General features: G+C 38.4%; 1 long non-coding RNA gene across 6 annotated transcripts in view; it reads left to right on the top strand.

The window, feature by feature from the left end:
* The window catches only part of LOC149123592 (uncharacterized), a 501,504-nt gene that overhangs the window by 330,945 nt on the left and 156,061 nt on the right, over positions 1 to 14,498 (top strand). For 5 of the 6 annotated variants that reach the window (XR_016216959.1, XR_016216963.1, XR_016216961.1 and 2 more), the window contains one exon: positions 10,272 to 10,407. The exons of the other annotated variant lie outside the window; for it this stretch is intronic. This is a non-coding gene — a long non-coding RNA (uncharacterized LOC149123592). The remainder of the gene's footprint in view (positions 1 to 10,271; positions 10,408 to 14,498) is intronic. 6 annotated transcript variants of the gene reach the window in all.

The following is a 14,498-nucleotide window of genomic DNA, read 5'->3' as shown; positions in this document are numbered from 1 at the left end:
ATTGAATAGACTGTCCTTACTCCAGGGATTGGTTTTTGACCCTTGATCAAATATGAGTTGGCTGTAGATGTTTGGATTGATTTCTGGTGTTTCAATTCTGTTCCATTGGTCTATCCATCTGTTTCTGTACCAGTACCCTGCTGTTTTGATTACAACTGCCCTGTAGTATGTCCTGAAATCTGGTATTGTGATGCCTCCAGCTTCGTTTTTGTTGTACAAGATTGCTTTAGCTATTCGAGGTCTCCTGTGTCTCCATATAAATTTCAGCATCATTTTTTCTAGATCTGAGAAGAAGGTCTTCGGTATCTTGATTGGTATTGCATTGAATCTATAAATTGCTTTTGGGAGAATGGACATTTTGATGATATTGATTCTTCCAATCCATGAGCATGGAAGATTTTTCCATTTCTTGGTATCCTCTTCTATTTCTTTCTTTAAGGTTTTGTAATTTTCATCATAGAGATCTTTAACGTCCTTGGTTAAGTTTATTCCAAGGTATTTGATTGTTTTTGTAGCTATTGTGAATGGGATTGATCTTAGAAGTTCTTCCTCAGCCATGGCATTGTCTGTGTATACAAAGCCAACATGGGATATTTTTCCATTTATATGTGTCTAATTTTTAATCTTTTTAAAAATTTTCATTATACATATCTTACTTTTACTGTTAAATTGATTTATTCCTATTTTATTTTTTGTAATTATAAATGAGATTTTTTAATTTCTTTTTTGATAGTTCATTACTATTGTAGAGAAATGTTACTGTTTTTCACATGTTACTTTTGTATCCTACAACTGTGTTGAATTAATTAATTAGTTCTAACTCATTTCTGTGGAGTCTTTATGTTTTTCTATGGATAAGATCATGTAATCTGCAAACAGATACAATTTTATTTTATCCTTTATGATTTGGATGATTTTTATTTCCTTTGCTTGCCTAAATATTCTGCCTAGAGCTTCCAGTCCTATGTTGAATAGAAGCAATCACAGTGGGCATCTGTTTTTTGTTCCTGATCTTGAGAAAAACCTTTACCTTTTCACTGTTGAGTAATATTATCTATGAGCTTGTCATGTATAGCCTTTATTATGTTGAGGTATATTCCTTATGTTCCTAATTTCTTGTGAGTTTTTAATCATAAAAGGATTTTGGATTTTGTCAAGTGCTTCTCTCTGCATCTACATCAGTTTTATCTTTTAGTTTGTAAATGTGTATCACATTTGTTGATTTGCATATTGAGCTACCTTTGCACCCCAGGAATAAATCCCACTTGATCATGGTGTATTATCCTTTTAATGTGCTACTGAACTTCATTTTCTGGTTTTCTGTACAGGATTTTTGCATCCCTGTTCTTCAGGGATGTTGCCTGTAATTTTCTTTTTTGTAGTGTCCTTGCCCAGCTTTGGTATCAAGGTAATGCTAATCTCAGAAAATGAGTTTGGAAGTGTTCCCTATCCTTCAATTTTATGGAAGAATTTGAGAAAGACATATGAAAACTATTCTTTAAGTCTTGGTAGAATTTACCAGTGAAGTCTTTAGGTCCTAGGACTTTATTGTATTGTGACATTTAAAATTAACCGATTCAGTCTCCTTATTCATGAGTCTCTGTTTTATTTATTTCTTCTCTCATCTTTATTGCTTCCTCCTTCTACTGACTTTGGGTTTAATTTGTTTTTCTTTTCTAGTTCCTTGAGGTGTAAATTTAGGTTTGTTTTGGAGATATTTTTTTCTTCTTCGTGTAGTTGTTTATTGCTATAAACTTTCATGTTAGAACTGCTTTTGATGTATCCATTAATTTTGGAAGATTGTGTTTTCATTTTTTTGTGTGTGTCTCAAGATATTTGATTTTCTGTTTCACTTTTTGACCTATTGATTGTTCAGGTGTACATTCTCATATTTGTGAATTTTTCAGTTTTCTTACTCTTAATCATTTCTATTTTCATACTATTATGGCCAAAAGATACTCCATATGATTTCGGTCTTTTTAAATGTTTTAAGAGTTGCTTTGTGGCCTAATATTTGATCTACCCTAGAGAATGTTCTCTATATACTTGGGAAGAATGTGAACTCTCTTCTGCTGTTGAATGGACTATTTTGTCAACATGTGTACGTCCATTTGATGTGTAATGTTATTCAAGTCTACTGTTTCCTTATGGTTTTCTAGTCTGGATGATTTGTGTGCTGCCGAAAATGGGATATTGAAGTGTCATACAATTATTGCATTGCTATCTCTCCTTTCAGTTGTGTTAATATTTGCTTTATATGTTTAGTGCCCACTGTGGAGTATGTATGTGTTTGCAGTCATCATATCTTCTTGATGAATTGATCCCTTTGTAATTATGTCATCTTCTTTGTTGACTGTTGTAACAATTTTTAGCACAGCCTATTTCATTTATTATACACATACTCACTTCTCCACTCGTTTAGTTATCATTTGCGTGGAATATTTCTTTTTGTCTCTTTGCTTTCGGTCCATGTTATGTCCTTAAAGGAAAAGAGAGTCTCTTACAAACAGCATATGGTTGGATCTTATTTTTTTAATGGATTTAGTTTTTAAACCCACTCAGCCACCCAATGTCTTAAAAAAAAAAGGGTCAGCGCCATGGCTCACTTAGTTAATCCTCCACCTGCGCCACCGGCATCCCATATGGGCACCGGGTTCTGATCCTGGTTGCTCCTCTTCCAGTCCAGCTCTCTACTGTGGCCTGGGAAGGCAGTGAAGGATGGCCCAAGTGCTTGGGCTCCTGCACCCGCATGGGAGACCAGGAAGAAGCACCTGGCTCCTGGCTTTGGATCATTGCAGCAACTGCCGTGGCGGCCATTTGTGGGGTGAACCAATGGAAGGAAGACCTTTCTCTCTGTCTCTCTCTCTCTCACACTGTCTAGCTGTCAAAAAATATTTTAAAAAATTATTTTATTTATTTGAAAGTGTTACAGAGAAAGGTAGAGCCAGAGAGGGAGAGAGGTCTTCCATCCACTGGTTCATTCCCTCCAAATGGCTACAATGGCCAGAGCTGAGCTGATCCAAAGCCAGGGCCAGGAGCTTCTTCTGGGTCTCCCACATGGGTGCAGGGGCCCAAGGACTTGGGCCATCTTTATTGCTTTTCCAGGCCATAGCAGAGAGCTGGATTGGAAGTAGAGCAGCCAGGACTCGAACCAGCACCTATATGGGATGCTGGTGCTACAGGCCAGTGTTTTAACCAGCTGTGCCACAGTGCTGGCCCTCCAACGTCTTTGACTGGAGAATTTAACCCACTGAACAATTAAAATCAATTATTGCTAAGAAAGGACTTACTATTGCTATATTGTTGATTGGTTTTTGACTTATTTATGCTTTTTTTATTACTTTCTTCCTCTTTTGCTTTATTCCTTTGTGATTTGGTGATGTTTTTAGGGTTATACTTTTATTCCATTCTCTTTATCTTTTGTTTATTGATTATAATTTTTTTCCTTATATTTATTGGAAGATTTTCATAAATTCCTTATAATTGTAATAGTCTAGTTTGATCTGATAACAATTTTAACTACATGCCAAAAACTTACACTTTAACTGCCCCTCCTCTTCCTCTCTTTTGTCTTAGCAATGTCACAATTTACATCTTTTCACATTGTGTATTCATTGATAAATTACTGACAAAAATATTTTTAATTGTTATGCTACATAATTAAAAATGGTTTATGGACTGCATTTACAATATTAAAGTGTTCTGAATTTGACTATATTCTTTCATTATTTATTTAATTAAATATTCATTTTAAAATATTTATTGATTTGAAAGGGTTACACAGAGAATGGGAGAGAAACAAAGAGAGGTATTGCTCATCTACTGATTCATTCCATAAATGACCTCAGTGGCCAGGACTGGGCCAGGCCAAAGCCAGGAGCCAGTAGCTTCTTCCAGGTCTCCCATGTGAATGGCAGGAGCCCAAACACTTGAGTCATCTTCCAATGCTTTACTCAGGCCATTATCAGGGAACTGTATCAGAAGTGGAGCAGCCAGGACACAAACCAGTACCCATATGCAGGTTGTGGCTTTACCTGCTACACCACAACTGTGGCTCCTTGACTATATTCTTATCTTTACAGTGAGTATTATAGTTTCATAAGTTTCTATACTATTAGTTAACATATTTTTGCTTCAGTTGAAGGAATCCTTTTATTATTTCTTGTAAGGCAGGCCTATTGATGATGAATAACCTCAGTTTTTCCTTATCTTGGAAAGTTTTTATTCTAAAGGACAGCTTTGCTAGGAATAGTGTTCTTGGAAGTTTGTTCTTTTCTTTCTGATATATGAATATATCATCTACTCTCTTCTGTCCTGCAAGGTTTATGCTGAGAAATTCACATATACTCTTTTAAGGGGCCCCTTGTGTGTGCAAGTCATTTGTTTGTTGCTAGTTTCAAAATTCACTGTCTTTAACTTTTGACAATTTGATCACAATATGTCTTGGTGAAGATTTCCTTCTATTTGATCTATTTGGGTTTTGTGGGTATTGATGTTCATTTCTTCAGATTTGGTAAGTTTATCATTATGTCTTTTAAAAAGGTTTCTTCCCTTTTTCTCTTTCCCTACCTTTGTTTTCAAAGATTTATTTCTTTATTATTTGACAGGAAGAGCCACAGAATCAGAGAGAGGCAGAGAGAGAGAGAGAGAGAGAGAGAGAGAGAGAGAGAGAGATCCCATCTGCTCCTTTATTCCCCAAATGGCTACAATGGCCCAGGGCTAAGACAGGCCAAAGCCAGGACTCAAACCAGTGCTCATGTGGAATGCCAGCATTGTAAGTGGTGGCTTAACCCACTGCATCACAACGCAGCCCTCTTTCCCTACTTTTAATGGTACTTCTGTAATGAATACATCTGTTTTTGATGTCCCATAAGTCCCATTAGTTTCTTCACCCATGTTCATTCTTTTTTTTAAAAAAAAATTATTTTGACTAATTTTATGAAAACCTGTCGTAGAGATTGCCATTTTCTCTCCTACCCCCATGTGATCAAGTATGTTCTTGAAGTTCTCTGTGTAAATTTTTTTCATTTATTGTGTTCGTTAGCTTCATAATTTCTATTTGGTTTTTTTTTTATGGTTTCTATCTCTTTGTTGAAGTTTTCACTTGTGAACTATTTCTCCTGATTCCTCTTAGTTGTCTATCTGTGCTCTCTAGTAGCACATTGATGTTCTTTAAGATGATTATTGTAAATTTTTAGGGCAGTTCATAGATCACTATTTCTTCAGGGTCAGTTACTGATTATTTTATTCTTTTACTAATATCATGTTTCCTTGATTATTAGTGATCTTTGTGGTCTTTTTTTTTTGGCATCTGCACACTTGAAGAAGTACACACAGTGCTTCTAGTCTTTATTGGCAGTCTTCACCATGGAAAGTCCTTCACCAGAAAGCTTTTCTAGAGATCCTAAGCAAGTTGACCAGTAGGGTTTGTGAGAAGACTTTTCCCCCAGAGTCCTAGGGCAGAATGACTTGGGTTCTGAGGACGAGCTTAGTGTCAGATCCACATAGGTAGCATGTGTGTGTATGTGTGTGTGAGTGTATATGTGTGTGAGTGCATGCGTGTGTGTGTGTGTGTGTTGGGGGAGGAGATGGTTCTGGAGCTTGAATCTGCAAAGGTGACTTGGCACATGAGACTGTAGGTTCAGGCCTAGGGCCTAGGTGAGCAGGGGCAGGTCTAGATCCTGAGTCTGTGATGGCTTCCTGGTGCTGGGCAGAGCGTGGAACCTGGGATCTCAGTAACTATTGTGACATGTCGCTCCCCCATTCACGAAGGAACGACACAGAACCCTTTTGCTGTTCTTTTGTCTGCTCGGCCCTTCCCGGGTTTGCTGCTGGTCCTTCCCGGGTTGGCTGCCGACCCCTCCACCTCCGTGGAGGGGCGGCACCCCCTGCCACTTTCCCCGCTTCCACGGAGGAGCGGCACACCGCTGGCCAGCTCTCTCGGGGGCTGCTCAGGTGTTCCTTCAGATGTTCCTGGTGCATGTTGTCTCTCTCCTCCTTTATCGTCCTCTTCCACCAATCCCAACTCTGCTACCCACACGCCGAGCATGCTGCTCTCCTCCAATCAGGAGCAGGATCAGCTCCTGCAGCTTATCAGTCAAACTGGCGAGAGGCAGCTGTGTAGAGGTTGTTTGGTCTCTCTCTCAGTGCCATATTGTGGGAGAGCAGATGCATAGAATAAGTCTTAATTCCAGTAACTTAGTCTAGTCTCAGTTGCTCCCCTCAGTGACACTTGGTAAGCTTATAGCCTAGGTCTGCAGGAGTTGACCTAGTGTTCATCCACTCTTTTCATCATGCAGCTCTCTGTATGCTGTTTTCCCTGGTATTGATGGGGTAGATGATAGAGATACCCATTTCAATGTGTCTCTTCTTTTCTTTTTTAAAATATGTTTTTCATTTTATTTGTAAGAGAGAGAGAGAGAATCTTCTAGCAATGGATCATAATCTAAATGTTCACAACAGTCAGGGCTGGGCCAGGAGCCTGGAATTCCATCCAGGTCTCCCACATGGGTGGCAGGGACACAAAGACTTAGACCATCTTTCACTGATTTCCCAGGTGCATTAGTAGGGAGCTAGATGGGAATTGGAAGAACTATGACATAAACTGGTGTTCATCTGAGATGCCAGCATCACAGGTAGTAACTTAACCCACTTCACCACAACACTGGCCTCACCTCTGCCCAGGTGGTAATCTCAATTGCATTCTTTAGCTATTGTACATGAATCTTTCTACATGGATAGATATTTAAATTGATGTTTCTGTAAGGGGATGAGCATTGTACACTCTTGTTCTGCCATCTTGCTGAAATCCTCCTCTAATCTTGATTTTTGAAGATGCTATCCAGCAAGGCTGTTATATCAAAAATTGGGAGATGAGGCTTCTTATTGCTGGCTTATTTCCTTCTCAGATCTACTTTTGACCACACCAGCTCCATTTCACTTACGGAGGCAAGTTCAGAGAGAGAATAAATCCCAGCCATTTATCTTGCTTCATTGGTAGAACCAAAATAAAATATACCTTTTAAATAAAAATATGACCCAGTGGGCTCTAACATATCTAATTTTTGCTTCTCTATGGGAAAGAGGAAAATATGAACTTTTGCAAACTAGTACCTGTAGAAGAGATATCACCTATTTTACATGTTCTTCTCCAAGTTTGAAAGTCACAAATAAAACTTTAAGAAATATTCCATGTATTTGTAAACACAATTATCACTTCACTAATGTATAATAATAATGTGCAAGGGGTAGGTGGTAATGATAGCTGAGGATTTGGTTGTGGAAAAAATTATAAAGAGGAAGAGTTCTTTGATGTCAAGTAGAAACATGCCTGGCACTACATATAAATGAGTGTTGGTAAGTGGCATAAAGTAAGTAGAATTTAAATATTATTTCAGACTAGACCAGAAAGATAAAAGTCATTTAATATGCAAGAATTTATTATGCCTCTTCAGTGGTCTGATTTTTTAAAAAAAAAACCTAGATACATTTTCAAAAAGAATACTTCATTTCAAGAGCCTTTGGGTGGATATAGCTACTGATGTTAGACAAGTTTCCCTAAACCTGAACTTTCAAATAGGCTTTAAAGAGATCAGCATTATTGCCTAATGGAATAAGTTGCAGCTTTCAAAGCCAATGTATCTTTTTAGAATAACAGTTCAAGTCCTAGGGGGCTCTGCTTTCCCATCCATATTCCTGCTAATGCACCTGGGAAGGCAAGGGAAGATAGATCAAATACTTGGGCTCTTCGGATCAGCGCGGTGCACCAGCCACGGCGGCCATTGGAGGGTGAACCAACAGCAAAAAGGAAGACCTTTCTCTCTGTCTCTCTCTCTCACTGTCCACTCTGCCTGTCAAAAAATAAAAAATAAAAATAAAAAAAATTTAACAACAACAACAAAAAATACTTGGGCTCCTTCTACCCATGTGGCAGACCCAGGATGGAGCTCCTGGCTCCTGATTTCAGCCTGGCCCAAACCTGGCTCTTGCAACCATCTGGGGAGTGAAGCAGTAGAAGATCTCCCCACTTCCCCTGCCCTGGCCTTCTCTCTGTGTCATTCTGCCTTTCAAATAAAAAATAAATAAATCTCTTAGTGAAAGGTTTTATTTAAATGTATTACTTTGACTTTCAGTAATAGAGAATATGGACAGAGACCATGTTTGGGAATTATAATCGCTGTCCTCAGGGCTGGTGTGGTATGGCATAGAGGGTAAAAACCACTGCCTGTGATGCCAGAATCCCATATGGGAACATATCTGAGCGGCTCCACTTGTGATGCATCTTCCTGCTAATGGCCTGGGCTAAGCAGTGGAAGATGTCCAAATGTTCGGGCTGCTGCCACCCATGTGGCACCCATCCAGCCATGTGGCTGGATGACACTCCTGGCTCCTGACTTCAGCCTGGTTCAGTGCTGGCTGTTGTGGCCATCTGGGCAGTGTACCAGAAAAATTCTCTCTCTCTCCCTCTCCCTCTCCCTCTCCCTCTCTTCCCCCCCTCCCTTTCCCATCTGTAACTCTGTCAAATAAATAAATAAATAAATCTTTTTAAAAAAATCTGTGTCCTCCCATTTAGAATTAAACATCATTAGCTTACTTCTACATGCCTGATTATTCCTCTTCTTTCCAACTTCAATCCAACACAACTTTTATTCTTGCTTTCCAACTCCATCAAAATTGTTTTTCGAAAGAGGAACAGTGATGTGGTAAGTTTTTAAATTCATTGGAATATTTTACTCCTTATTTTATTGACCTTTGGGAAGGAGCCTGCGACCAGGTTTTTTTTTTTTTTTTTTTTTTTTTTTTTTTTTTTTTTTTTTTTTTTTTTTTACAGTAAACCCAATTTCATAGCATTTTATGTGTTCCGAGAAGAATTCCACCGTACCATAATCACTATGGCCCCAAAACTCCCATCACCCTGATAATTGAGTCAAGGTGTTGATGTCCTATTATTTTCTCAGACCTCCCTCTGTGTAGGTCCAGTGTTACTGGATGTGAGTAAGACAAGTGTAACCTAAGCTCTAATCCCAGGGAAACCTACCTCAGTTTTTGCTTAAGGATTTCTTTATTTATTTGAAAGACAGAGGCACACACAGTGAGAGGGATAGATACCGGTTCACTTCCCAAATGGCCACAAAAGCCAGGTCTGGGCCAGGACAAACCTAGGAGCCTGGAACTCAAGTCAGGTCCTCCACATGTGTGGCAGGAACCCAGGTACTTGTATCATCATCCACTGCCTTCCCAAATGCATTAGCAGGAAGGTGGATTGTAAAAAGAGTAGCAGAGACTTGAACAGGTGCTCAGATATGGAGTGCTGGTATCATAGACACCTGCTTAATTTGCTGGGCCATAATGCTACTCAGCCCTTATAAAGCTGTGATTCTATGCAAGCCTTTCAGGTCTCCTAGGCAGTTCACAGTTCTTTTAGGTCAGCTGGTAGAAGGATATAATAAACACAGTATGCAGGGTCCGGCATTGTATCATAGCAGGTGTCAATTCATGTCCCAGCTGCTCTACTTCTGATCTAGTTCCCTGCTAATGGCCTATGAAAAGCAGCAGAAAATGGCCCAAGTTTTGGGACCCAGCTACCCATGTGGGAGACTCAAATGAAGTTTCAGGCTCCTGGCTTTGCCCTGGCCCAGCCCTGGCGATTGTAGCCATCTAAGGAGTGAACCAGAGGAGAGAAGATCTCTGTTTCTGTAACTCTGACTTTCAAAATAAATAAATCTTAAAATAATTTTTTTTAAATGAACACAGTATGATATTGGTATAGTGTACATTTTTTTCTCACATTTTAGCATTTTTTATGATTAATAGCATTTTAAATCACTGTTATCCTGGATTAACATCAAATTATTCCCTGATGGATTTGATTTCCTTCTTTCTGCCAGTCACTTGGGCTCACTAACCTGAAGCCAGTTTAAAATACAGGACCTGGTTGAAGTTCTTCTTGGCCATACTGACGGCTGAGTGAAGATTAACAGCTGCACTTTGACTCACAAACTCAGGGGGAAAATTTGTAATCTCCTTATTCTGTGTTGTTGATGTTTTTTCTCTTCCCGCCTTACATAAAGGGTGTAACCTTTTTGTCTCTGCTTTCTACTGAGTTTCTTCCCCTCTCTCAGTAGTCTAGATTTTTAAATGGTCCATGGTTTGTTCAACAATAGCAGAACAAGTGCATGCTTTATCTAGCAACTCTCCAGCAAGTGAGCTCAATCTCTTTCCTCCAGAGGGAGTTTATATCCTTTCCAACATGATGCTACTTTTGTTTACAGCCTTCATTCTCCTCCTCCCTCCACTTGGGACAGAGCCAGAGTGACTGAATATGGACCTGTGTCTATTTTTACTTTTCGTAATAACACCATGAGTGTGGAATGGAGCCCCCTCCCCACCATGACAAGATCAGCAAGGGTAGGTTTGGTCTTTACAAAACTTTTTAAAAAATATACTGTTTAACCTTTATTAAAATTAACCTTAACCATATCTGATCATATCCCACTGTGTTCTTGTCTTACCACATTGGTGGGCCAGCAGAATACATAGCAGTTACCATTTTCACTATTCCTTTCCTCCTGTGTTATCTGTCTTTTCTTATATATGAGAATATTTTATCATTAAGTTTACTAATTGAACTCCCTTCAATTTCAGTTAGCTAATTTTTTTTCCTTTGCCATTTACAGCAGATTGATTTTTTGAATTTCCTCCCCTATTAGCACATCTCACATAACTCAGATTTTAATGCTGATGCTTCCAATGTCCTGGAATATTTTATAACAAAATAGCTTAACCTGGATGGCTTTTAAGCAACAGAAATTTACTTCCCATTGGTCTCGGGACTTGGGAGTCCAAGATCAAGATGCTAGCAGATTTGGTGTCTGGTGAGGTTTTACTCTCTCTCGTTCATAGATGGCAGCTTCTTGCTGTAATCTTTCATAGTTGAAGTGGCAAGGACATTAATCCTGCTTGTGGTTGTCCCACCCCCGTGACCTAATCAACCTCTAATGGCCCATCTCCTGGTAACATCCCATTGGAGTTTAGGATTTCAGCATATAAATTTTTGAGGGACACAAACATTCAGAACATACCATTCTACTCCTGGCCCCCCAATTCATGTCCATTTTACTTAAAAAAATTCATTCCATTCTAATATACCCCAAAGTCTTAACTTGTTCAAGTATTAACTCAAAAGTCTGAAGTTCAGTTTAATCTAAATCAGATGTGGGTGAGTGTCAAGGAATGATTCATTCTGGGAATTTTTTTTCTGCCTGTGAACCTATGAAACCAAACTGGTTATATGCTTCCAAAATACAATGGAGAGACAGGCATATGATAGGCATTCCCATTCTAAAACAGAGAAACAGGAAAGAAGGAAAGAACAACAGATCTGAAGCAAGTACAAAAACCAACAGAGCATGCATTAAGTCTTAAACCTCCATTTGGTGTCCCATCTGTTGAATATATTAGGGTGGTTATTGGGACACCAAGGTTCTAGGTGACTCCAAGTTTGTGGCTTTGTGGGGCTAGCCCATGCCACAACTCTCAGAAGCTCCCCCAGGCAGGAATTACACCTTTTACACAAATATATATTCCCTCCTGTATGTCTAATCTTGGTCAGTGGCACTATTGCACCCTCCAAATCTGGGTATCATCCTTACCAATTACTAACTTTACAGGTTAATTATTTTTCTCTTTAAATCTCACTTTCCTCCCTTCTAAAATAGGAATAATAATGCCTATTCATGGACTTGTGGGAGCTCTGCAAAAAGGAATGTAGCAGTTAACATTAGTAAATAATATAAGCACTCAATTAATACTATTTTTTGTTCTACTTGACTCTTTCCTTTTCAACAACTCTATATCCAATAGATCACCAATCTTGAGTCTATCTCTTATCCACCATACTTACAGGTATTGCTCTAATTTTCCCACCTTTATACCGCCACTGCTAGAGCTTTAGTTCTTTTGTGTCCCTAAAATAAATTATTTCAACTTATTCCTTTGCCTCCCATCTTGCCAGCTATCATTCTATTTCCCATCATTCACTGAGAATAATCTTCCTAAATAATAATATTATTGATTACATCATGTTTTTGCCTAGAAGCATTTGCAACTCTCCACTGTCCTAAATAAAAGTGTGACATCCAAATGTTTTTATAGGGTCCCCATGGTCTGGCATCAGCTAATCTTTCCTGATTTTAGTTCACACCCATTTATTTTGAATAACAATAGGCATATGGTAGTATTTTTCCCTCTTTGCATTTGCATCCCTTCTTGGAATCCATTACCTCTTTCTCTTTTTCTCCTTAATTCATATTCACCTTTGAGATTCTGGTCTGGGTTATCTGTATACTTCTTTTGCACCTCTTCCCTCCTCCTCAGCTTTATTGATGTATAATTTATAAATAAAAATTGTATATATTCATAACATGATAGTTTGAAATATACACACACATGCATACACACAATGATTATCCCAACCAAATTAATGAATACATCATTCACCACAGTTGTCATGTGTGGTGGTGGGGAGAATGTTAAAGAGACTTAGGGTTCATTCTTTAAATGAATTTTAAGTAAATAATATGGCATTATTAATTATAGTCATGATGTACATTAGATCTTTAGAACTTATTCATCTTAAGAGTGAAAGTTTGTATCCTTTGGCCAATATCTCCCATTTCCCCTACCTCCCATCCCCAAGCAACATCATTCTGTTCTCTGCTTCTAAGAGTTCTAGTTTTTTAGATTCCACACATGACAGAGAAAAAGTGATATTTGTCTCTATCAGGCTGATTTCACTTGGTATAACGTCTTCTAGCTTAATTCATGTTGCAAATTCCAAGCTTACTTTCTTTCTATGGTTGAGTAATATTCCTATGTCTATCTATCTATCCCCCTCACATTTTCTTTATCCATTTATCTATTGGTAGTTATTTAGATTGCACACATATCATGTCTATCATTATAGTTCTGCAGTGAACATAGGAATAGTTTCTTGATATGATTCCAAAAGTATAGGCAACCAAAGAAAAAATAAGCGAGTGGGACTACATTAAACTGAAAAGTTTTGGCACAGCAAAAGGAAACAAAATTAAAAGATAACCTATGGAATGAGAGAAAATATTTGCAAGTCATTGATATATGTGTCATATATATATATATATTGTAAAGGTTTAATATCCAAAATATAAAAGGAATTCATACAACTCAAGTGCAAAAAAAAAAAAAAATTAAAAATGGGCAAAATACCTGAATAGACACTTTTACAAAAGATATACCAATGCCCAAACAAGTATATGAAAACGTGCTCAACATCACTATTTCACAGGGAATTGCAAATGGAAACCACCTAGAGACATCATCTCCCAGCTTTTAGGCTGTGTCTTATCAAGTGTGGGTAAGGGTGTGGTGAAAAGAGAGCCAACACATTATTGGTGGGAATGAACTGATAGGGTCATTATGGAAAACAATATGGAGGATTCTCATAAAAATGAAAATGGAACTACTATATGATCCAGTAAATTGCATTTCTGGGTAAGTATTCAAAAGAAATGATACCAAGGACTAGGTCAGTAAGTACATGGTTACCGTGGAGATGAAGACAGATAAAATCAATAGGACTTGGAACAGATTGGATTTGGAAGGTGAGGAGAGAGGATGGTACCAAAAATGATTATCAAAAATGAACAATATTGGAGACATGAGTGCCCTATAATGAAATGGAGATAAGTATGTGATGAGAAGATCATAACGTCTGAAGAGAACATTTCTTCAACATGGCTTCCTGGGTTACAGACAAGAACTTTTTTTTTTTTTTTTTTGACAGGCAGAATTAGACAGTGTGAGAGAGAGAGACAAAGGTCTTCCTTCCATTGGTTCACCCCACAAATGGCCGCTACGGCTGGCATGCTGCGCCAATCCGAAGCCAGGAGCCAGGTGCTTCCTCCTGGTCTCCCGTGAAGGTGCAGGGCCCAAGCACTTGGGCCATCCTCCACTGCCTTCCCGGGCCACAGCAGAGAGCTGGACTGGAAGAGGAGCAACCGGGACAGAATCCAGTGCCCTGACCAGGACTAGAAACTGGGGTGCTGGCACTGCAGGTGGAAGATTAGCCTAGTGAGCTGCAGCGCCAGCACAGACAAGAACATTTTAAAAGTTTAAATCTTGAGGTGAATGGATAAATATATTACTAGAGAAGATATACATCAAATAGTTAAGTTACTAATTCAGTGTGACTGCATTTTTGCTTACCTATATTTGCTGAATGTTTTTGTGTGGACATATACTACTTCATAACATAAACACATAAGGATATCTTAAGCAAAATACTATTAAGAATCTTAAGACCTAGCATAATCTGCAATAAGACTTAAATTAAATATAAGAATGAAACAAGATGAAAAAGAAAAAAGAAGCTATTATATCAGTATCGAAGTACATATTCTTATGTACTTCTTCAGCACTCAGATCACTCTTATTATTCACACTATAATGAAATTGCTCAC

This window comes from Oryctolagus cuniculus, chromosome 11 (assembly GCF_051225735.1).
Source record: "Oryctolagus cuniculus isolate XC-2025 breed Fujian yellow rabbit chromosome 11, ASM5122573v1, whole genome shotgun sequence".
Lineage (NCBI taxonomy): Eukaryota > Metazoa > Chordata > Mammalia > Lagomorpha > Leporidae > Oryctolagus > Oryctolagus cuniculus.
Note: the sequence above shows the minus strand (reverse complement) of the source record. Positions and strands in the feature narration are given on the sequence as shown.